This window comes from Schistocerca serialis, chromosome 6, assembly GCF_023864345.2.
Source record: "Schistocerca serialis cubense isolate TAMUIC-IGC-003099 chromosome 6, iqSchSeri2.2, whole genome shotgun sequence".
In the NCBI taxonomy this organism is placed as follows: Eukaryota; Metazoa; Arthropoda; class Insecta; order Orthoptera; family Acrididae; genus Schistocerca; species Schistocerca serialis.
The window spans coordinates 64,701,807-64,726,924 of NC_064643.1; the positions used below are offsets into that span (position 1 = coordinate 64,701,807).

Sequence of the window (25,118 nt, forward strand, 5' to 3'; positions counted from 1 at the left end):
TTCTTTCACACCATTTTCTATGGGTGTTGCATTATCCTGTTGGAATTTGAAGTTCACGTCATTTTTCTGGGGGATGGGAGCAGAGGGGGGGCATGGCACTTTCCCACCAAATGCCGCCATCTTGGATATGGTACTTGCGTCATCAGCTGATGTCATTGTCACCATCTTGGATGACATCATGCGCTGTTGCTAAGTCTGCACGCCGCCGTCTTGGATGCATCTTTCAACAATGCAGAGTGTGCCAGAACAAGCCTCACCCCAATACTTTCATTGCTACCCCGGAGATACTATGTCCCATTGCTCGTGTGCCAGCTATAACACCATGTTCAAACTCACCTGATAACCTAACATTATAACAGCAGTAACCGATCTAACAACTACCCCAGACACTTGTCCTACATAGGCGTTCCCAACTGCAGTCCCATATTGGCTTTGCTGACTGCAGTGGCATTCTGCCTGTTTGCATTTCTCTGTGTTTGAATACCAGTTTCTTCGGCGCTTCAGTGTAGCTTCTCCTTCTTCTTATCAAGTCACCATCTCTCTCTGGATGTTGGCTGGCATTATAAGTACATTTGTTTTTGACTTTGTGGATCTAAAACGTTGTAGGGAAGTGCGTCCAAACCACTCTCTCAGATTCGCTAGCCACGTTGTTCATCTTCTCGCTGCTGATTTTTCCCTAAAACTTTTCATTCCATTATCAGGCTTAGAATACTGCTTTTTCTTCTCTCACGATCTGTCGAAATATTCTAGCTTTCTGGTTTTGACTGTATTTTCACATTCGTTATCGCTATTGATTCCCCATAGGATACCTTCACTGCCAATTCCTTGTGTCCAAGATAGTTTTAACACTCGTCGATACTGCCAGATTTTGAATGCTCCAGTTCAGCAACAGAGTGAGTTCACCCCTTTGAGAGTCGCAGCACGCTCGGCAGCACGCTCGGCAGTGGTCAGCACGGCCACTGCCTCCTCGTGCAGCGCGCAGACCGGAGAACACCCGGCGCCGGGGTGGGGACGCGGCACGCTGCAGGGCCACGGCGCCCAACTTTCCACAATAGCTACAAAAACTTCAGCGAACTACGAGGCCGGCATTTCCGACAAGCTGACAACAGTGGCCAGTTTATCTGGAAGGCGAGCGTCCTGTAGGCGGCTTGTGGACACTGTGCCAAGTACGTAGTCTGCCCTTTGACACGCCACTATCAGTGTCTAACCATTGTATCTGCAATAGTTCTGAAACCATTATGTGTTGTAGTGAACAATTTGCTTGTTGATAGCACAAGAACCAATAGTAATACCAGATTTCTACTACCAAATAGTCGTCATAAAATGGTGTTAGTACCTCAGCTGTAATTATCGTTTAAGTTATACACTTACTGCATAGCGCACCACGTATCACACGTATTTGATACCATAGGTTTTAGAACATGTCTTCGGGGCTAACTGGTTTAGTGCCTGAATACCATTCTGGTGGGTTCAAAACTCAGCCAGTCTCTGTATTATTTTCAGTTAGTGTTTCGTTCCCCTCTGGCAGTTACTTCTTAATATTATTTGATTTGCGTCAACGTCTGCATTATACTCCGCTTGTCACCTAACGGTGAATGGCGGAGGATACCTCTCGCAACACTAACTTATTCGTCCCTTCCCTATGTCTAGGTAGCGTAAAACGTAAATCGTTGTTCGCTCTTATATACATTTGTCCAGTTTAGCCTGAGAACATCGACTGGAGAGAAACCCCTTATGCAGCGTTCGTGATACGCCATAATAACAAAGCAAGTAACAACGATTAATAAGGCGCTACATCGACTAGAAAAGTATTAGCAGCCGTGTCTACGGGCGACAGGGTCAGTGCGAATGTTTCCTCGCGACAACTTCTGACGATGGCGTTCCGTTGAGTTCCGTTGACGGCCCGCGAGAATGCCACCATTTGCAGCGTACTGTCGAACGTTGTGCCGTTTCGCTGCGACCGTTCCGTGGCGCACTGTCAGTCGACCTCCCGTCAGTGATTTGCGTTGGTACGTCAGGGTCCGAGTCCGGGCCGTTCCTTGTTCCTTTTGGATATTTCCAGTCGTTAATACAAGAGAAGACCAAAAGGACATTTCGAATGCTACACTAACACCTTGCCTACACGCCGGTGCTGATATACCCGCATCTGAATCGTGCTGGGTTGCACGTACGTTGCAGCAACGCTCTCGCTCCTTATATGTACGTCCACCTAACAGAAAACCGAAGTCTAGCCAAGTAAGTCATTTGATGGGGCTGCAATCTTATGGTTAATGACGAGACGAACACTGTTTTCTACGACTGTTCCCTTAGCATTTCATCAAGTCACGTCCGTCACAAGGCGATCGTTTCCTACTTACTGTTGCCTCTTGCCTCTTCCGTGGACCGTGTATGCCAAAGGTTTTCTTCTCCACCGAGACAAATGAAACACGTAGACTAGGTATGACGTGGGAAAGGACGACTCGGAAGTCCCGAGGAGAGACGTTACGAATGCATCTTATATGTGAACACGTGTATTCCGGGAAACTCAAAAAGAAGAAGAAGATGATGATGATGATGATGAAGATGCTGATGGTGATGATGACACTGCAGTCGATATAACCGTAATGCAGGTAACGGTAGCCCAAATTGTATTTCACTAGGATTTGTTTTCTATTGATGTGAGTTTCTTCGAGACGAGCAAACTGTCGTGAGCAGTAGTAGAGACAGAGGTCTGTTGGGACGCCTTGGATTTCCACTGAGAGGCGTGTTCGTAACAGTAACAGACGTCGACCGAATTATATCCAAGACCGAACAAACAGGCATATTTGTATGTCAAGTAATGGTTTACTTCGTTTGCAAAACAGAACTGTCACTTCCACATCGGATGTCGCTGACTAGCACTAATTAATAGTATTGCGCTGTGCTGAACAAACTTAAAGTGGCGAAATCTAACCAATCAAGTTTCTTTATTCAAATTACCCAATGATCTAAAACAGCATGTTGTTCTGAAGTTCCAGCCGTAACCTTATTTGCTTAGCATTCACGGCACGTTGCTGAGCGGAAATGCGATAAGTGGGCGTGAGCCGCTCTATCACTTGATCGTCCGCTTCCCGACAATGGTGAACTGTAGTAGCTGACTATGCAAGTTGCGGGAGCTACGACCGCCCACTGTAACACGTCGTACGCAACTTACGCAGTTGGATTATGCCTGTCAAACACTCACACACACATGACGAGTTTCGATCCCTAAATTCATAGGTGGCACTTGTTTCAACAGCGCGGGGAGCCACGTGTCGGTCGGACGCTGACCGCTGGCACGTTCCAGTGCCCGGGTGCAGCGCCCGAACGAGTCATTCGTTTCACGAGTTGACGCAGGACCCAGACAATCTCGACAGAGTAGAACGGCCATTCCACCGAAGCCGTCAAGCGTGGAATGAGGGTCATGTCTAAACACCTGTCGCAAACGTATTTGAACATTTCTTGAACAAAATATAATTGTGGTACAATTGTTGTAAGTATCTCTCATAAATGAACGGGAATCTCATTCACGAAACCGATGAACGGTGTCACGAGAAACAGCAAACGTCATTTGAGCACTGTTTTGTGTCCTCTGGCTAACACACGGGAGCTACTTGACACTGCCCTGTTCACCATCACGTATACACAGCGGGCGGCGTGCACCGCCGAAACGCAGCAAGCCACTGCAGCCGCAAAGCACAGTCCGCCCATGTTACGAGGAATGGATCACGAATGTAGACGTCAAAATACTGGGACTGTATCAGTAACTGAGGAATGAAATGGAAGGATGGTATAGGATTATTGGTAGGGAGACACCGTCTGCTGTTGTTCGGCTTCGTGATGCAAGTATTTCTAGTTAACACTGCATGGGTGATATGTCTGTCGACGAAGATCGAGATGAAATAGGAGGACAACACCCACACGTAGCCCCCGAGCGAACAATATATCCGATCCGGTAGGGAATCGAACCTGGGAGCTCAGTCTCTTGAGGCAGCAACACTCAACACTAGATCACGAACTGTGGTCTCGTGTCAGAAAAGAAGCCAACGAGATAGGAGTAAGTAAGCAGCTGTGGCTGAAACGTTAGTGGCTCGTGGGGACGACCACTGTGCTTGGCTAAGAGGGAGCAGGGGTCGCCCTGTAAGCGCAACGGATCAGGCGGGGCGCGCGATGAACCCAGGACAGGGCAGCGGGGCGTAACGGTGGCGGCAGGAGGCGTGTAGGCCGCTGGCGACGACGGCCTTCTCACCCGGCGGGGCGTCGTGTCGAGATCCGCCCACACAGCCGGCCATTATTTTTCACGAGTTACACTGGCAGAAATGAGGACTGACAAGATTTAAGTTGTCACTGAGTGCCACGCACATAGATGCACTGGAAGATGCCGACCACGAAGGTTAGCAGCCCCAATTGGAATCCTGAACGTCGACACAATTTTAACTTGGCAAATCGTCCGACAGATCATCTGAAGAATGGCTAACTCTGCATGAGATATTTCACTATGGGTATCAAGTACGATTTACTGCGGGCTGCAGAGGTGTAGTGCGGTTGTCCTTTACAAACTTTCCCTGTAAGAAGGAAAGCTCTATGGCGTCCCATACTCCGCAGATCTGGGGCTTATTTGTACCACTGACATCTCAAAGTCTACCTGAAATTAAAAATCGTTGTAAGAACGTGTAATTCTCCCACAGTTACATAATACACCACTGGCCATTAAAATTGTTACACCAAGAAGAAATGCAGATGATAAACGGGTATTCATTGGACAAATATATTACACTAAAACTGACATGTGATTACATTTTCACGCAATTTGGGTGCATAGATCGTGAGAAATCAGTACCCAGAACAACCACCTCTGGCCGTAATAACGGCCATGATACGCCTGGGCATTGAGTCAAACAGAGCTGGGATGGCGTGTACAGGTACACCTGCCCATGCAGCTTCAACACAATACCACAGTTCATCAAGAGTAGTGACTGGCGTATTGTGACGAGGCGTTTTCAATTGGTGATAGATCTGGAGAATGTGCTGGCCAGGACAGCAGTCGAACATTTTCTGCATCCAGAAAGGCCCGTACAGGACCAGCAACATGCGGTCGTGCATTATACTGCTGAAATATAGGGTTTCGCAGGGATCGAATGAAGGATAGGTTCAAATGGCACTGAGCACTATGCGAGTTAACTTCTGAGGTCATCAGTCGCCTAGAACTTAGAACTAATTCAATCTAACTAACCTAAGGACGTCACACACATCCATGCCCGAGGCAGGATTCGAAGCTGCGACCGTAGCGGTCCCTCGGCTCCAGACTGTAGCGAACGGCCACTCCGGCCGGCGAATGAAGGATAGAGCCACTGGTCGTAACACATCTGAATTGTAACGTCCACTGTTCAAAGTGCCGTCAGTCCGAACAGGAGGTGACCAAGACGTGTAACCAATGGCATCCCATACCATCACGCCGGGTGATACACCAGTATGGCGATGACGAATACACGCTTCTAATGTGCGTTCACCAAGATGTCGCCAAACACGGATGCGACCATCATGATGCTGTAAACAGAACCTGGATTCATCCGAAAAAATGACGTTTGCCATTCGCGCACCGAGGTTCATCGTTGAGTACACCATCGCATGCGCTTCTGTCTGTGATGCAGCATCAAGGGAAACCGCAGCCATGGTCTCCGAGCTGATAGTCCGTGCTGCTGCAAACGACCTCGAACTGTTCGTGCAGCTGATTGTTGTCTTGCAAACGTCCCCATCTGTTGACTCAGGGATCGAGACGTGGCTGCACGATCTGTTTCAGCCATGCGGATAAGATGCCTGTCATCTCGACTGCTAGTGATACGAGGCCTTTGGGACCAAGCTCGGCGTTCCGTATTACCTTCTTGAACCCACCGATTCCATATTCTGGTTACAATCATTGGATCTCGACGAACGCAAGCAGCAATGTCGCGATACGATAAACCGCAATCGCGATAGGCTACAATGCAACCTTTATCAAAGTCGGGAACGTGACGGTACTTCTCCTCCTTACACGAGGCATCACAACAACGTTTCACCAGGCAAAGCCGGTCAACTGCTGTTTGTGTGTGAGAAATCGGTTGGAAACTTTCCTCATGTCAGCACGTTGTAGGTGTCGCCACCGGCGCCAACCTTGTGTGAATGCTCTGAAAAGCTAATCATTTGCATATAACAGCATCTTCTACCTGTCGGTTAAATTTCGCGTCTGTAGCACGTCATCGTCGTGGTGTAGCAATTTTAATGGCCAGTAGTGTAGTATATCAAGCTCTCACATGGTAACACGTTGTGGGGCTGAGAAACAAGCCTCGCGATCGAGCGAGACCGAGATGTCTCAACACGGGCCGCAACTCGGAGAGGTTTCGACGCTGCGTCAGCAGTCCGTGACGTGTGAGTGCCCCTTGCTCTGACTCGACTCGCGCAGGCGATACGCGTCTCTCCCGGCCAGCCGCGACCCCCAGCAGGCAGCCTGCTGTACTGCACGCCGGCGCACAGCCGCCGCGGCTGTTTACGCCTTCCTCTGTTAACGTCCAACTAACCCTTCCCGGGCTACTCTTCACGGTGGAATATCTGGGACACTGTGTGTGACTGACTGAATGATTGGTCATACACTAAAAGAACGTGTCCACAACTTACCGGCTACTAGTGTATGAAAACGTCATACGCACATTCCGTTAAAACGAAAGAGATTATGAATCAGGAATTAAACACCTAACAAACGAAATAAAGTATATTATGTGAGCTGGTACCAACATACTTCATTTGATCGCAGAAGCGCTCAAAGATATACCAGAGCGCGAGATTTCTTGATCTGTGGCGTAAAATATTCCATTTAGTCGGACGTACTCATTCACAGATGTGAAAATTACCGAACTATCAGTTTAATAAGTCACGGATGCAAAATACTAACGCGAATTCTTTACAGACGAATGGAAAAACTGGTAGAAGCCGATCTCGGGGAAGATCAGTTTGGATTCCGTAGAAATATTGGAAAACGTGAGGCAATACTGACCCTACGACTTATCTTAGAATCTAGATTAAGGAAAGGCAAACCCACGTTTCCAGCATTTGTAGAATTAGAGAAAGCTTTTTACAATGTTGACAGGAATACTCTCTTTCGAATTCTGAAGGTGGCAGGGGTAAAATACAGGGAGCCAAAGGCTATTTACAATTTGTACAGAAAGCAGATGGCAGTTGTAAGAGTGGTGCGACATGAAAGGGAAGAGTGGTTAGAAAGGGAGTGAGACAGGGTTGTAGCCGATGTTATTCAATCTGTATATTGAGCAAGCAGTGAAGGAAACAAAAGAAAAATTCGAAGTACGTATTGAAATCCATGGAGAAGTAATAAAAACTTGACATTGTAATTCTGTCAGAGACAGCAAAGGACTTGGAAGAGCAGTTGAATGGAATGGACAGTGTCTTGAAAGGAGGATATAAGATCAACATCAACAAAAGCAAAATGAGGATAATGGAATGTAGTCGAATGAAGTCGGGTAATGCTAAGGGAATTCGATTAGGAAAAGAGACACTTGAATTGTAAAGGAGTTTTGCTATTTGGAGAGCAAAATAACCGATGATGTTCGAAGTAGAGAGGATATAAAATGTAGACTGGCAATGGCAAGGAAAGCGTTTCTCAAGAAGGGAAATTGTTAACATCGAGTATAGAGTTAAGTGTCAGGAAGTCGTTTCTGAAAGTATTTGTATGGAGTGTAGCCATGTATGGAAGTGAAACGTGGACGATAACTAGTTTGGACAAGAAGACAATAGAAGCTTTCGAAATGTGGTGGTACAGAAGAATGCTGAAGATTAGATGGATAGATCACATAACTAATGAGGAGGTATTGAATAGAATTGGGGAGAAGTGGAGTTTGTGGCACAACTTGACAAGAAGAAGGGATCGGTTGGTTGGACATGTTCTGAGGCATCAAGGGATCACTAATTTAATATTGGAGGGCAGCGTGGAGGGTAAGACTCGCATAGGGAGGCCAAGAGACGAATAAACTAAACAGATACAGATGGATGTAGGTTGCAGTAGGTACTGGGAAATGAAGAAGCTTGCACAGGATAGAGTAGCATGGAGAGCTGCATGAAACCAGTCTCAGGACTGAAGACCACAAAAAGAACTCATTCACAGGACTACTAAATTCATTTTCCAGTTGCTACTGAACTGCGCGATAGACAGGATCTCTTCGGCCTCTCCTGTGCCGCCTTCTCGTACATTCGTTTGTGATTACCTGGCAGCATCGAAATAACAACATTACATCGTAATCAGTAGTGTAAATGTCTACCACGTGGCTGCGCAGCGTCTCTTATGGAGGTAATGGGTACATCTTCTGACCGTAAGGACCGCAGCCGCCGCCATCACCAGCACCCGTTCGCCCTTCACTCCTTGCAAGGGGACCTGCAGCATTGCCTAATCGCCTATCCGCAAAATGCGCCTGTGACTGGCCCCTGAGGGCGCCCGCCACGGAGCACACGGCACTCCAGAGGTTCTGTTGCTACACCCGCACCAGCTTCCAACAGAGAGCACGTTGTGCCACGAGCCAGGGGGTCGTCTTGTCCACTTCCTCACCAGTGTCATATACGACGTCCCTGACCAGTTCCGCCGCGCGGGGTAGCCGCCCGGTTGCAGGCGCCTTGCAACGGTTAGAGCGGCTCCCCCCGTCCTCTTTCGGGCATGGGTGTGTGTGTTGTCCTTACCATAAGTTAGTTCAAGTTAGATTAAGTAGTTTCTTTACTAGCGCACCCAACAGCCGGACAAATGCCATAAAGCGCATGAGGGTGACGCCTGTATCACAATGGAGTGGACATTTTTCCTCCAGAAGACAAACGGGTCTTTAGACGTTCACTCTTGCGAATGAATCAGATCGTTCAAATGGCCCTAAGCACTATGAGACTTAACATCTGAGGTCTTCAGTCCCCTAGACTTAGAACTACATCTACATCTACATCTACATTTATACTCCGCAAGCCACCCAACGGTGTGTGGCGGGGGGCACTTTACGTGCCACTGTCATTACCTCCCTTTCCTGTTCCAGTTGCGTATGGTTCGCGGGAAGAACGTCTGTCTGTAAGCCTCCGTGCGCGCTCGAATCTCTCTAATTTTAAATTCGTGATCTCCTCGGGAGGTATAAGTACGAGGAAGCATCATATTCGATGCCTCATCCAGAAACGCACCCTCTCGAAACCTGGCGAGCAAGCTACACGCTGATCCAGAGCGCCTCTCTTGCAGAGTCTGCCACTTGAGTTTGCTAAACATCTCCGTAACGCTATCACGGTTACCAAATAACCCTGTGACGAAACGCGCCGCTCTTCTTTGGATCTTCTCTATCTCCTCCGTCAACCCGATCTGGTACGGATCCCACACTGATGATCAATACTCAAGTATAGGTCGAACGAGTGTTTTGTAAGCCACCTCCTTTGTTGATGGACTACATTTTCTAAGAACTCTCCCAATGAATTTCAACCTGGTACCCGCCTTACCAACAATTAATTTTATATGATCATTCCACTTCAAATCGTTCCGCACGCATACTCCCAGATATTTTACAGAAGTAACTGCTACCAGTGTTTGTTCCCCTATCATATAATCATACAATAAAGGATCCTTCTTTCTATGTATTCGCAATACATTACATTTGTCTATGTTGAGGGTCAGTTATCAGAGCCCGTGGTCTAACAGTCCGGCTTTCGCCGCCGTGCAGTGCGGACGTGTTGTTATTTCCGCCTGCGGAGCGCGCGCGCTCGCTGTTGTTTACATTTCAGCGGCCGTCACTTACGTGTCGCTTACGTGCACTAGAATCATGGCCAACCGTTTTCGAAAATCAACTTTACGTTTCAACTTCTGCAACGACTACGCACGACCAAAGGCCTTGGAAGTGGAAGGCTTCCTACGCGACGTTGCTAAGATCCCAGCTTCTGACATCTTGGGCATCCATTTGTCCATATTAAGCAGTACTGTGTACGTCAAAGTCGTCAATGACGCGGTATGTGAAAGAATACTTCGTGACACCAACCATGGATTACGCTTTTGCCACGCCGACGGCAATGTCGGAGCGGTCACTGTCGACCATGCCGGCTTAGGAATGCGCGCCATACGAGTTTTCGAACTCCTGTTCGAGCTTCCAGCGGAAGACGTTATCGCGGCTTTCCGCCCCTATGGCACTGTACATGGCCACACTGCCGAACGCTGGGCGCAATTCCAAACGTACACCGTTCTTAACGGTGTACGGCAGATCACCATCGACCTCCATCGCCACGTGCCGTCTTACCTGCAAATTAGCGGGTGCCGCGCGGTTGTCATATACGACGGCCAACCCAAGACCTGTTCCGGGTGCGGCAAAGAAGGCCACCTCAGATCTGAGTGTCTTCAGCGACGGATCACCCAATTGCCAGCCGCTAACGTGGCACCTCCGGCTCCGACTACGGTTTTACCGATCACCTACGCATCGGCGCTCTGTTCTCCTCCCACCGGCCGCCGCCCATCGGACCATGCACCGGTGACCCTTCCTGCTGCTACGGATACCGCTGGGGCCGACGCGTCGCGCTCAAAGCCTGACGCTACTCCGGCGCCACTACCAACAGCGACGACTTCCGACACCCACCCGCCTGAACATATGGACGCCCCTTCATTTGACGTTCCCGCGACGGCCTTCCTCTCAGAGCGACGCGACTCCCTCCCGTCTTCCGACACGGAGGGACGAACCCGCAAACAACGTTCACCTAAGAGGCGCAAGAGGAGGCGCCGTACGGTCTCGGAACGAGACGGATCACCACCCCCCGATGCTCCAGAGGCCGTCCGACCCGACGAGGCCTCGGAGAACCTACACGACGATACGAATGACGACAACATGACGCCGACTGTGGATACGTCGATGCCTACTCTACTGGCTCGCTCAGGTGCTCCTGAACCAATGGACTCCACAGATGCGACTGCCGCCGAGACGTCCTCTGCCCCTACAATCGAAGTGGAACGTACGACCATCACAACGACAACGCCTTCAATGGTGTGGAGTGAGGACGTCGATGAGGAGCCGGACCACACGCTGGGGACAGAGTTACCCCAGACGGAAGCATCGTTACGCCGCTGATAATGCCGTCAGGTGGCGTACGGCACGACTCACCGTTGCCTCGTCCCTCTTCATCCTCCGCCGGTGGAGTTCCCCTCCACGGCGGGTTACAGCTCCAAACCTACCGAATAGCGACGATCAACACTAACACCATTAGCTCACCCGTGAAACTTCAACTGCTGCGAGAGATGATATGGGCGTCGGACGTCGATATCGCACTACTACAGGAAGTACACCTGGCCACACTACCAGACGTCGCGGGATATAACACTTATCCTTCTCCTGGTGACCACCTGGGACGCGGCGTAGCCATCTACGCCGGAGAAGGCATTCCAGTGGCCGATATCACATACCTTCCATCTGCCAGAGGTATGGCCGTCACCGTCATGGGGACGCGTATCATCAACATTTACGCTCCGTCAGGCTCCACCCGCAGACGCGACAGGGCCCTCTTCTATTCAGAAGAAATCGCTCCTTTGTTTCTTGGACGCTGCGACCATTACTTGGTTGGGGGTGATTTTAATTGTGTCTTGCACCCTAAAGATCAAGTGCCCCACTACAACACCTGTCAAGAACTGCGTCTTGTCGTCCGATATCTGCTGCTCCGCGACACTTGGGAAGTTCGGCACGGCGACGCGCCTGGACATACTTACCAGACGAGTCACTCCGCGAGCCGCCTCGATAGAATTTACGTCTCTCGGGAACTCACACCTGCAGTCCAAGGTGCAGAACTTTGGCCCCTGGCCTTTTCGGACCACTGTGCCTACATCTGCAACATTCTCTTCCCCAAGCAAGTGGTCTGGCGTAGTCGTGCACCGTGGAAGCTAAACACCTCCCATCTTCATGATCCCGAATGTCTTCAACGTGTTACCGAGACATGGGCCACCTGTGAACGTCGCTTACCTAAATACTGCACGACCTTGACCTGGTGGCTGGAATGTGCCAAATCTGCCATTCGACGTACTTTGATTCAGTATGGAAAGGAAGTTGCTATGTGGCGCCGGCACACTACCGACTATTTCTACGCCGTTCTCCGCGACCTGGACGCCCAACCGCCCATCCCCGACACCCAGAGGGAACGCAGCAGGATTAAGGCGCAAATTGTAACTTTGACACGCCGTAGACTGCAGGGGGCTATGGTGCGAACACGACGTCAAGATTCGGCGGAACAAGAACATCCGACCATGCATCATATCGCCTCCGATAGGAAACATCGACGACGACAACTCATCACCGAGATCACCACCTGTCGCGGCCAGCACGTCACTTGCCAGGCCGAAATCGTCAGTGCCTTTGTCGACCACTACCGCACAATGTACCAGGAGGAGACTACCAACAACCACGCTGAGGAGTCTGTGTTACCACACGTAACTCGCACCCTCACCAGCGACGAAGCGGACGAGCTGATGGAGCCCATTGCGCGTGACTAAATCCACGATGCAATCAAAAAAGGTGCTCTGAATAAGTCACCTGGTGTCGACGGATTGCCGATAGAATTTTATCGCGCTTTCTTCACACTAATGGCATCACGGTGGACAACGATGTTTAATGAACTGCTGACGATAGGGAACGCCGTACCGCCGTCCTTCGTCACGGGAATTATTATACCCATCCACAAACCGACACCAGGTGTGACGACAGCACATTACCGTCCCCTGACTCTGCTTAACGCAGACTGTAAAATTTTTACACGCCTACTGGCAACGCGATGCCGCAAGATCCTGCCTAGCATTCTATCCCCGGAACAGACAACTCCGGGCGCCTCAGTTAATATACAAACGGCCACAGGAGAATGTCGCGATTTAATTGCACTGGCAGCGGCGTGCAGACTCCGCGCCGCAGTGGTTGCCATTGATTTTGACAGCGCATTCGACAAATTGCGGCATCTTTTTCTGTTCTCAGTGATGAACCGCATGGGTTTTCCACCAGCCTTTATCGACGTGATCCGGCGCCTGTACGGCACAGCCGAATCTCTGATTCAGGTTAACGGCCGTGTGGCGGGACCAGTGGCGATCCGGCGTTCCGTACGGCAAGGCTGCCCACTTTCGACCCTACTCTGTGCCATGAGCCTGGAGCCACTCATCGGGAGTCTGACGAGCCACCTTTCTGGTCTCACTTTGCGACAGCACAGTTTTCGGTGTCGTGCGTATGCGGACGACCTCCTCCTCTTGATCCGCTCACGGAGTGAAACACACACGGTACTTGATTTGATATCAACGTACGACACTGCAGCGGGCAGTAACATGAATGTGGCTAAATCCGCGGCGATGCCCATTGGACGCGGCCTCTCACACGAAAACTTAGCACCTCTCCCGTGTGTACAACAACTACGATATCTTGGTATCATTTTCACCTCCACCGTGCGCCGCTCCGCTGCCATCAATTTTCGGCGTGCACTCCAAACTATCCGCACGACGGTGCGACAAAATCTTCTCCGACGACTCGATTCTTTACAACGTGTCCAATACCTCAATCAACATGTGGCGGCCAGAATGGTCCACATCGCACAGGTCCTCCCGCTGCCATCAACTATTGGACGCAGCCTCCAGGCTGCCCTCGGATACTTCCTTACAGCCGGTACGATCTTTAAGGTCCGCTGCGACACGCTCACCCTTCCCCCGCGAGCAGGAGGCCTCGGCCTTGTCAATGTGCGACTCCGAGCGGCGTCCTTGTACATGTCCACCATGCACAAGCAGTGGCACGGGGGCACCTCCCTTACGCGCAGCTTGCTGGAAATTCTTGTGCCCGCGACCATAACACCACCAGTACCAGTCGGACACATCAAGCACCATTTGACGCACATTTCTGATTTCATCGTCGACTTCAGTTATGTTCACACACACTTACCGACCACGCGTTCTCCTCGACCTAAAGATTTTTACACCCCTCTCCTTCGTTCCATATCCAACAACAATATCGAACTGAGACATCCGTCCACGCGGTGGCCAACGGTTTGGCGTCACATCCACCAGCCTTTTCTTCCCTCCAACGTCCGGGCAACATGGTACCAAGTCGCAAATGAAAAATTCGCCACAAACCATCGCCTTCACGCCATCGGACTACAGGACTCTCCACTTTGTTCCATTTGCCACCTCGTGGATGACGATGTCCATCAACTGACTTGTACTGCCACCAGTGACGTCTGGAAACTTGCCCGACAGTTCGTTGCCTGTTACCTCCGCGTTCCGCCGGACTCGATTGACCCATGGACTTTTATCCATCCTGAGAATACTTATTTCCCCGCCTCCAAAAATCATGCGATTGTCTGGGTCAAGGGATGGGCGATCACCTACATGTATAATGGTGGCGACAAATCACGCCTTGATTTCTGGCAGTACTTACAAACCGCCCACAGTGAAGTCGAACAGCGACCGCGCTACCGCGCCTTCTTCGCCAATTACCTACATGCGATCTTTACTTCACCCCCGCTCAGTTGGATGGTGCCACACGCCGACAGCACTCCCGCCCCCCCTGCTGACATCTGAGACTCCCCGCGCTACTTTCTACATTGTCACCCACAGTGGAGAAGGCGCATGGACACGCGCCTCCTTTCTTTAATGCACTACCCCAGACAACACTGGTCTTTCCCTCACTCCACTGTATATTGCTTCACACCTCTTAGATTACATCAGACCTATTATTCTTTTTTTCCCTACACCATGTTCATAAAAAAAAAAATTCCTCGCCTTGTACGAGTATATTGTCTTGTGTTATTTTCGCCGGAAGGATGGCATTTCTGTTGTATTTAAGTTTGTACCAATAAAGATCTTTTTTTTCCATTTACCCTTTTCCTGGTTAAAAAAAAAAAAAAAAAAAAAAAAAAAGGGATAGCGTCTTTGATTCATAATCAAAACGTCTTCGGTCCCAGGTTCGATCCCCGACACTGCCTAAATTTTGATAAATAATCAGCATTGGCGGCCGAAGACTTCCGGCATAAGAAGTCAGCCTCGTTCTGCCAACGGCCTTGTCAAAGAGGGCGGAGGAGCGGATAGAGGTTCAGTGCGGCTCTCGCAGCCGAGCGAAGCAGACGTGCGGTGTGTGCTCTCCGCTGTCAGAGAGAGCCCGCGCGCCTTGTTTACTTTCTTCGGCCGACACTAACGTGACGCCGTAGCGCTACCAGACCATGGCAAACCAATACAGAAGATCAACCTTGAAATTCACATTTCGGAACGACTTTACCCGACCAAAGGCGCTCGAAGTCGAACGCTTTTTAAAAGAGGAAGCCAAGATCCCGGCTGCCGACATTGTCGGCATTCAATTTTCGATCGTCAGTAGCACGGTCTACGTAAAGCTCATAAACGAAACTACATGCGACAAGGTGCTTCGTGAGATGAAACAAGAACTCCGCTTCTGCCACGCAGATGGCAATGTTGGCAACGTCGAGGTTGGCCATGCCGCAATGGGACTGCGGACTATCCGCATATTCGAACTTCCATTTGAACTCCCGGCGGCAGAAGTTGTAGCGGCGCTCCGCCCCTACGGCACGGTACACGAACACTTGGCTGAAAAATGGACCCAGTTTAAGACGTATCCCGTACTCAATGGAGTACGCCAAGTGCGCATAGATCTCCAACGACACGTGCCATCCTATCTACAGATAGGAGGATGCCGGGCCATAGTTATTTATGACGGCCAGCCGAAGACGTGTTCCGGATGCGGCAAAGAAGGACACCTTCGTTCCGAGTGCCTCCAGCGTCGGATCACACAACTCCCACCGAAGGACGTTGCACCACCAGCGGCGAAGACTGTTCTACCCGTGACTTACGCGGCGGCGCTCACGACGTTCTCCACACAACAGACACGACCGGCCGCTTCAGCGGTACAAGAATCACTTTCCACGGACAAAAACCTGGATGATCCGCCGACCTGGCCAGTGGTGGAAAATAGTACTACAATTCTGGAGCTACCGAACGCGACAGACATTGACGCCGGCAAGATGGCAATTGATTCCCTTATTGTACCGACCGAAGCGTTTGTTCCGGCGGAGCGTGAGTCAGTGCCGTCTTCTGACAATGAAGGCCATGTACGGAAACAGCGATCACCGAAACGCCGAAAGCGCCGTCGTCGGACCGTGTCGGAACACAGCGGTTCGCATTCGGCCGGGGAAGAACAACTGACCCCTCAAGAAGCCAGCCGCGAAGCTGGGGCTGTTTCCACTGACTCCAACCTTGCAGAACAGACAGAAAAACATGCAGCTTTCGAACATCAGCCCATTGACAGAAACAGTGAGCAGCGGGAAGGTACCGGTGCAGGCAGCGAAGTCGCCCGGTCCCTTACTACGAAACATTCCGAGGCTATGGAACATGAACAGACATCCGCGCCCGCTTCGTGGGCCGAGGACGTCGAGACACAAGATCCCGATCCGCGGCCAGCTGAGGCGCCGCCGGGTCATGCCGCATAAGCAGCACAGGGAGGACCGCGTTTGGCGGGGGGTGACATTACTTCCGATGTTCGCTTCTCTCCAACTTCAACATGGATACCCTCGCCCAAACAACGCGTTGCCAGGCTTACCGCCTGGCGACAATGAATATCAACATGATCAGTTCTCCTGTCAAGATCCAACTTTTGAAAGAAACCATACGAGCCATGGGAGTTGACTTTGCTTTCCTACAAGAAGTGAAAACGACTGCACTCCCGCACTTTTACGGTTACGCCACACATGTGACGCCCGGTAGCCCTGCAGACACCGGAGTGGCGATATTAGTGCGTGAAGGTATTGAAGTTACCGACGTCACGTTTCTTCCCTCCGCGCGAGGAATAGCATTTACGGCACTCAACACCCGATTCATTAATGTTTACGCGCCGTCGGGTACCACAAGACGTCACGACCGCGCCAGATTCTACTCCACAGATGTCGCTCCCCTTTTCCTTGGACGATACGACCACAGCGTCTTCGCCGGCGATTTTAATTGCGTACTTCATCCCAAGGACCAAATCCCACATTACATGCCTTGTCCGGAACTGGGTGCGATGATCCAAGAACTTCACTTTTGCGACACGTGGGAAAAAGTCCACGGTAACCGCTCTGGCCACACTCATCTTACCAGTCATTCGGCCAGCCGACTTGACCGCATATATGTGTCACAAGATCTCACGCAAGGTGTGGTGGACGCCGAATTATGGCCTCAAGCCTATTCCGATCACAGTGCCTATATCTGCACTATACACCTACGCCCCCAACAAGTCTGGCGCAGCAATGGCTTTTGGAAGCTCAACATAACTCATCTCCAGGACCTGGATTGCCGTCGGCAAGTTGCAGCAACGTGGACTGACTGTGAACGCCGACACCCACGATACACCTCGACCCTGGAGTGGTGGCTCCTCTGTGCCAAACCAGCAATCCGTAGGACACTTATGCGTTATGGCAAGGACGTGACTGCGTGGCATCGACAGACCCTCGATTTTTACTACGCGGCACTCAGGGACCTCGACGCCTTACCCCCTTCCCCGGAGAGACAACATGACCAAAGCAGAATCAAGGCTCACATACTATCATTGACGAAGCGTCGACTAGAAGGTGCAGTAGTCCGCTCGCGACGGCACGACCGAACGGTTGCAGAGGAACCCACTATGCACCACGTTGTGGCGGATAAGCGCCGACAACGTCAACATTTAATCACACAACTCAGGACACACGACGGTCGCTTATGTACGACCCAAGCAACCATAGTAAAGGCGGTGGAGGATCATTTTCGTCATCTTTACAAGGAAAGAACCGTCATTGACGAGGCCACTACTGAAGTGTTACAGCAGATAACACGTACTATCGACGAGGCTACCGTGAATGCACTAACAGAGGAAATCTCACTCGAAGAAGTCGAAGACGCCGTGGACAAAGGTGCGGCCAATAAATCTCCTGGACCTGATGGATTGCCCATCGAATTCTACCGGACTTTCCGTGACCTCATGATGCCTCGCTGGGTTATAATGTTCCGCGAACTTATGTCTCCAGACTGTGTTGTGCCGCCAGCGTTTGTAGAAGGTCTCCTCATACCAGTACACAAGCCAGGTGGAGGGCTATCGATTAACGACTATCGGCCGCTTACAATGTTGAACGCCGATTACAAGATTTTCACCAGGATTATGGCGAGCCGTATTAAGACGACTTTGCCGATGATCCTCGCTCCAGAACAGACGTCGCAGGGGGGAGAAGCCAACATACACACGGCCACCGGTGACTGCAGGGACTTAATAGCGATCGCTTCTGCGTGCCGTCTGAGAGCGGCGATCGTCTCCGTCGATTTCAACCGCCCCTTTGATAGAGTGCACCAAAACTTCCTCCTACGAGTGATGGACTGTATGGGATTCCCCCCGGGCCTCATCGACACCCTACGGCGTCTTTGGACCGCAGCCAGCTCACACGTCCAGGTCAATGGAAGGACGGTAGGACCAGTACCCATTAAGAGGTCTCTACGACAGGGTTGTCCCCTTTCTACCTACCTTTATGCAATCGCACTCGAGCCACTCCTAGGGGGCCTTAACCACCGCCTATCTGGTATCACGCTGCGGGACGTCACCTTTCGCTATAGGACATACGCTGACGACCTGCTACTGCTGGTTCGTTCCAATGACGAAGTTCAAAGCGCACTAACCTGGATTGAGCGATACGGACAGGCCGCAGGCAGTCTTCTGAACATCAACAAGTCGGCGGCGTTGGACATTGGGCGTGGTCTCGGACCGGAAGCCCTCGCTCCCCTCCCACCAGTTTCTGATCTGCGATATTTGGGCATCACATTCAAGAAAGATGTACGTCAAACAGCTGCAGCAAACTACCGACGGTTATTACAGATCATACGCGCAATGGTGCGACAGAACCTGCTCCGGGACTTGAATCAGCTACAACGTGTTGAATACTTGAACCTCCACGTAGCTTCCAAACTCCACCACGTGGCACAGGTCCTCCCACTACCGCTGCAGATAGGTCGCCGGCTTCAGGCGGCCTTCAGTTACTACGTTTCCGCAGGTCATATCTTTAAAGTACGATACGAAACTCTTACCCTCCCAGTGCACAAAGGAGGGCTGGGATTGGTCAACGTCAGGGCGAGAGCAGCTGCCCTTTACATGAGCAACATGAGGAAACGATGGAAAAGTCAATATACCTCTCTCACGGGTCGTTTACTACAGGTTCTGATGCCAGCCTCTAACGTCCCGCCGGTGTCGGTTGCGCACGTCGCACCACAGCTCTCCCATGTGTCGACCTTCATTCTTGATTACAGCTATGTCAGCTTGAACCTCTCCGCCACACGTCCACCGAAGGCGAAAGATTTTTATACCAACCTTCTGCGGGCTGTTCACCATAACGTGGTAGAAAACAAGTACCCTACGGTTCACTGGCCAAGAGTGTGGAAAACGATACACCACCACTTTCTGTCATCCACGGTGCGTTCGAAGTGGTATCAGATCGCCAACAAAAAATATGCCACACGCCAGCGACTTCACACTATCGGACTGGCAGACTCCCCTTATTGCCCAGATTGTCACCTTTTGGATACTGATGAACATCGTTTTACTTGCTCATCATCGTCCGGAGTTTGGCGACTAACACAGAAGATACTGGCTTGTTACCTCCGGGTTACACCTGATATGATTGACCCGCAGACCCTACTCTGTCCCGATGAAACTTACTTTCCGGCTGCAAAATATCATGCGCTTACATGGTTCAAGGGACTTACCGTCGCCTACATCTTTAGCGACGGAGAGAAAGAGCAGATTGATTACTGGTGGTTCCTAAAAAATGCTCACAATGCCCTCGAACGCACACCGAAATACCGTACGCTCTTCGCAAATTATTTACGCAGCGTTTTCGTTAACCCCCCACTCAGCTGGGGAGTGCCAGGCTGTGGTTAATGTGCTGTGCCGCATCACACTAACGGCTCAACGTTCTGCCTAGTCAGCCATGACCAAAGGAAGAGACAAGCTGCTGCAAGGCTACTGTTTTCCTTGAGGCACTAGCGAAGCAGAGTGCCTCCGTTGCAGATGCCCTTCAAAGGCGCTATTGGAGATTTCAGATAACGATGGCAAGGCTCCAAGTGGAACCAGTTACATTATTGAAGAACCTTTTAGTTAGAATTACATCAGTGGTTTATATTTTTATTTTTTTTTATTACTCTTTTATGCCACCTTTGTTGTTGTAACACGTACTTGTAACACTTAGTTACTAGAATTCTCATTTGTACACGTTCCCTAAATGTAATCATATAAAAAAATAAGAAAAAGTGGCAACGAATAGCCCTAACCTTGATTCCCATACTTCCCCTGGTCTATAGGCAGCTCTCTGGGGTGGGCTTACTTAGGAGCCAACGCCTGAAGTGGATCAGTTTTTTTTGTTATAGGATGACAAGTGGCGGTGGCACTTAGGTTTCTTTTTTATTTTCTTATTTTTTTATTTATTTATTTTTTTAGTTCCATTTTCCTAATGGGCTTTTTAAGGGAAAAAAGTGGTCCAAAAAGGGGGTAGCGTCTAACAAAAAAAAATTTTAAAAAAGCAAAAAAAATAAAAAATAAAAAAAGACAAAAAGAAAAAAAAGAAAAAACAAAAAAAATGGATAAGGCAAAAAAAGGGGTAGCGTAATCTAAAAAAAACAACAACAAAAAAAAGGGATAGCGTCTTTGATTCATAATCAAAACGTCTTCGGTCCCAGGTTCGATCCCCGACACTGCCTAAATTTTGATAAATAATCAGCATTGGCGGCCGAAGACTTCCGGCATAAGAAGTCAGCCTCATTCTGCCAACGGCCTTGTCAAAGAGGGCGGAGGAGCGGATAGAGGTTCAGGGCACACTCTTGTCCTACGGGTGGGAAATTGCCCCTAAAGGCGGAAGAATCAGCAATGATCAACGACATGAGGGTGCAGAAGGCAATGGAAACCACTGCATTAAAGACACGTAACGTGTATCCACAGGACATGTGGCCTGTAATTGAAGAAGTGTCATGATGATCTCTCCATTGGCAAAAGATTCCGGAATAGTTCCCCATTCGGATCTCCAGGAGGGGACTGCCAAGGGGGAGGTTACCATGAGAAAAAGATTGAATAATCAACGAAAGGATAACGTTCTACGAGTCGGGGCGTGGAATGACAGAAGCTTGAACGTGGTAGGGAAACTAGAAAATCTGAAAAGGGAAATGCAAAGGCACAATCTAGATATAGTAGGGGTCAGTGAAGTGAAGTGGAAGGAAGACAAGGATTTCTGGTCAAATGAGTATCGGGTAATATCAACAGCAGCAGAAAATGGTATAACAGGTGTAGGATTCGTTATGAATAGGAAGGTAGGGCAGAGGGTGTGTTACTGTGAACAGTTCAGTGACCGGGTTGTTCTAATCAGAATCGACAGCAGACCAACACCGACAACGATAGTTCAGGTATACATGCCGACGTCGCAAGCTGAAGATGAACAGATAGAGAAAGTGTATGAGGATATTGAAAGGGTAGTGCAGTATGTAAAGGGGGACGAAAATCTAATACTCATGGGCGACTGGAATGCAGTTGTAGGGGAAGGAGTAGAAGAAAAGGTTACAGGAGAATATGGGCTTGGGACAAGGAATGAAAGAGGAGAAAGACTAATTTAGTTCTGTAACAAGTTTCAGCTAGTAATAGCGAATAACCTGTTCAAGAATCACAAGAGGAGGAGGTATACTTGGAAAAGGCCGGGAGATACGGGAAGATTTCAATTAGATTACATCATGGTCAGAAAGAGATTCCGAAATCAGATACTGGATTGTAAGGCGTACCCAGGAGCAGATATAGACTCAGATCACAATATAGTAGTGATGAAGAGTAGGCTGAAGTTCAAGACATTAGACAGGAAGAATCAATACGCAAAGAAGTGGGATACGGAAGTACTAAGGAATGACGAGATACGTTTGTAGTTCTCTAACGCAATAGATACAGCAATAAGGAATAGCGCAATAGGCAGTACAGTTGAAGAGGAATGGACATCTCTAAAAAGGGCCATCACAGAAGCTGGGAAGGAAAACATAGGTACAAAGAAGGTAGCTGCGAAGAAACCATGGGTAACAGAAGAAATACTTCAGTTGATTGATGAAAGGAGGAAGTACAAACATGTTCCGCGAAAATCAGGAATACAGAAACACAAGTCGCTGAGGAATGAAATAAATAGGAAGTGCAGGGAAGCTAAGACGAAATGGCTGCAGGAAAAATGTGAAGACATCGAAAAAGACATGATTGTCGGAAGGACAGCATACAGGAAAGTCAAAACAACCTTTGGTGACATTAAAAGCAACGGTGGTAACATTAAGAGTACAACGGGAATTCCTCTGTTAAATGCAGAGGAGAGAGCAGATAGGTGGAAAGAATACATTGAAAGTCTCTATGAGGGTGAAGATTTGTCTGATGTGATAGAAGAAGAAACAGGAGTCGATTTAGAAGAGATAGGAGATCCAGTATTAGAATCGGAATTTAAAAGAGCTTTGGAGGACTTACGGTCAAATACGGCAGAAGGGATAGATACCATTCCATCAGAATTTCAAAAATCATTGGGGGAAGTGGCAATAAAACGACTATTCACGTTGGTGTGTAGAATATATGAGTCTGGCGATATACCATCTGACTTTCGGAAAAGCATCATCCACAAAATTCCGAAGACGGAAAGAGCTGACAAGTGTGAGAATTATCGCACAATCAGCTTAACAGCTCATGCATCGAAGCTGCTTACAAGAATAATATACAGAAGAATGGAAAAGAATACTGAGAATGTGCTAGGTGACGATCAGTTTGGCTTTAGGAAAAGAAACGGGACGAGAGAGGCAATTCTGACGTTACGGCTAATAATGGAAGCAAGGCTAAAGAAAAATCAAGACACTTTCATAGGATTTGTCGACCTCGAAAAAGCGTTCGACAATATAAAATGGCGCAAGCTGTTTGAGATTCTGAAAAAAGTAGGGGTAAGCTATAGGGAGAGACGGGTCATATACAATATGTACAACAACCAAGAGGGAATAATAAGAGTGGACGATCAAGAACGAAGTGCTCGTATTAAGAAGGGTGTAAGACAAGGCTGTAGCCTTTCGCCCCTACTCTTCAATCTGTACATCGAGGAAGCAATGATGGAAATAAAAGAAAGGTTCAGGAGTGGAATTAAAATACAAGGTGAAAGGATATTAATGATACGATTCGCTGATGACATTGCTATCCTGAGTGAAAATGAAGAAGAATTAAATGATCTGCTGAACGGAATGAACAGTCTAATGAGTACACAGTATGGTTTGAGAGTAAATCGGAGAAAGACGAAGGCAATGAGAAGTAGTAGAAATGAGAACAGCGAGAAACTTAACATCAGGATTGATGGTCACGAAGTCAATGAAGTTAAGGAATTCTGCTACCTAGGCAGTAAAATAACCAATGACGGACGGAGCAAGGAGGACATCAAAAGCAGACTCGCTATGGCAAAAAAGGCATTTCTGGCCAAGAGAAGTCTACTAATATCAAATACTGGCCTTAATTTGAGGAAGAAATTTCTGAGGATGTACGTCTGGAGTACAGCATTGTATGGTAATGAAACATGGACTGTGGGAAAACCTAAACAGAAGAGAATCGAAGCATTTAAGACGTGGTGCTATAGACGAATGTTGAAAATTAGGTGGACTGATAAGGAGAGGAAAGGAATATGTGGAAAACATTGATAAGGAGAAGGGACAGGATGATAGGACATCAGCTAAGACATGAGGGAATGACTTCCATGGTACTAGAGGGAGCTGTAGAGGGCAAAAACTGTAGAGGAAGACAGAGATTGGAATACGTCAAGCAGATAATTGAGGACGTAGGTTGCAAGTGCTACTCTGAGATGAACAGGTTAGCAGAGGAAAGGAATTCGTGGCGGGCCGCATCAAAACAGTCAGTAGACTGTTGACAAAAAAAAAAAAAAAAAAAAAAAAGAGGGTCAGTTGCCGCTCCATGCACCAAGTGCCTATCCGCTGCAGATCTTCCTGCATTTCGCTACAATTTTCTAATGCTGCAACTTCTCTGTATACTACAGCATTATCCGCGAAAAGTCGCATGGAACTTCCGACACTATCTACCAGGTCATTTATATATATTGTAAAAAACAATGGTCCCATAAAACTCCCCTGTGGCACGCCAGAGGTTGCTCTAACGTCTGCAGACGTCTCTCCATTGAGAACAACATGCTGTGTTCTGTCTGCTAAAAACTCTTCAATCCAGCGAAACAGCTGGTCTGATATTCCGTAGGCTCTTACTTTGTTTATCAGGCGACAGTGCGGAACTTTATGGGACGCCTTCCGGAAGTCAAGGAAAATGGCATCTACCTGAGAGCCTGTATCTAATATTTTCTGGGTTTCATGAACAAATAAAACGAGTTCGGTCTCACACGATCGCTGTTTCCGGAATCCATGTCGATTCCTACAGAGTAGATACTTTGTTTCCAAAAACGACATGATACTAGAGCAAAAAACATGTTCTAAAATTTTACAACAGATCGACGTCAGAGATATAGGTCTATAGTTTTGCGCATCTGCTCGACGACCCTTCTTGAAGACTGGGACTACCTGTGCTCTTTTCCAATCATTTGTAACCTTCCGTTCCTCTAGAGACTTGCGGTACACGGCTGTTAGAAGGGGGGCAAGTTCTTTCGCGTACTCTGTGTAGAATCGAATTGGTATCCCGTCAGGTGCAGTGGACTTTCCTCTGTTGAGTGATTCCAGTTGCTTTTCTATTCTTTAGACACTTATTTCGATGTTAGCCATTTTTTCGTTTGTGCGAGGATTTAGAGATGGAACTGCAGTACGGTCTTCCTCTGAAACAGCTTTGGAAAAAGGTGTTTAGTATTTCAGCTTTACGCGTGTCATCCTCTGTTTCAATGACATCATCATCCCGGAGTGTCTGGATATGCTGTTTCGAGCCACTTACTGATTTAACGTAAGACCAGAACTTCCTAGGATTTTCTGTCAAGTCGGTACATAGAATTTTACTTTCGAATTCACTGAACGCTTCACGCATAGCCCTCCTTACGCTAACTTTGACATCGTTTAGCTTCTGTTTGTCTGAGAGGTTTTGGCTGCGTTT

General features: G+C 48.9%; 1 protein-coding gene across 1 annotated transcript in view; it reads left to right on the top strand.

Annotated features, from left to right (window-relative positions):
- Positions 1-25,118, top strand: part of LOC126484283 (trehalase-like) — a 327,239-nt gene that overhangs the window by 11,850 nt on the left and 290,271 nt on the right. The window lies entirely within an intron of this gene.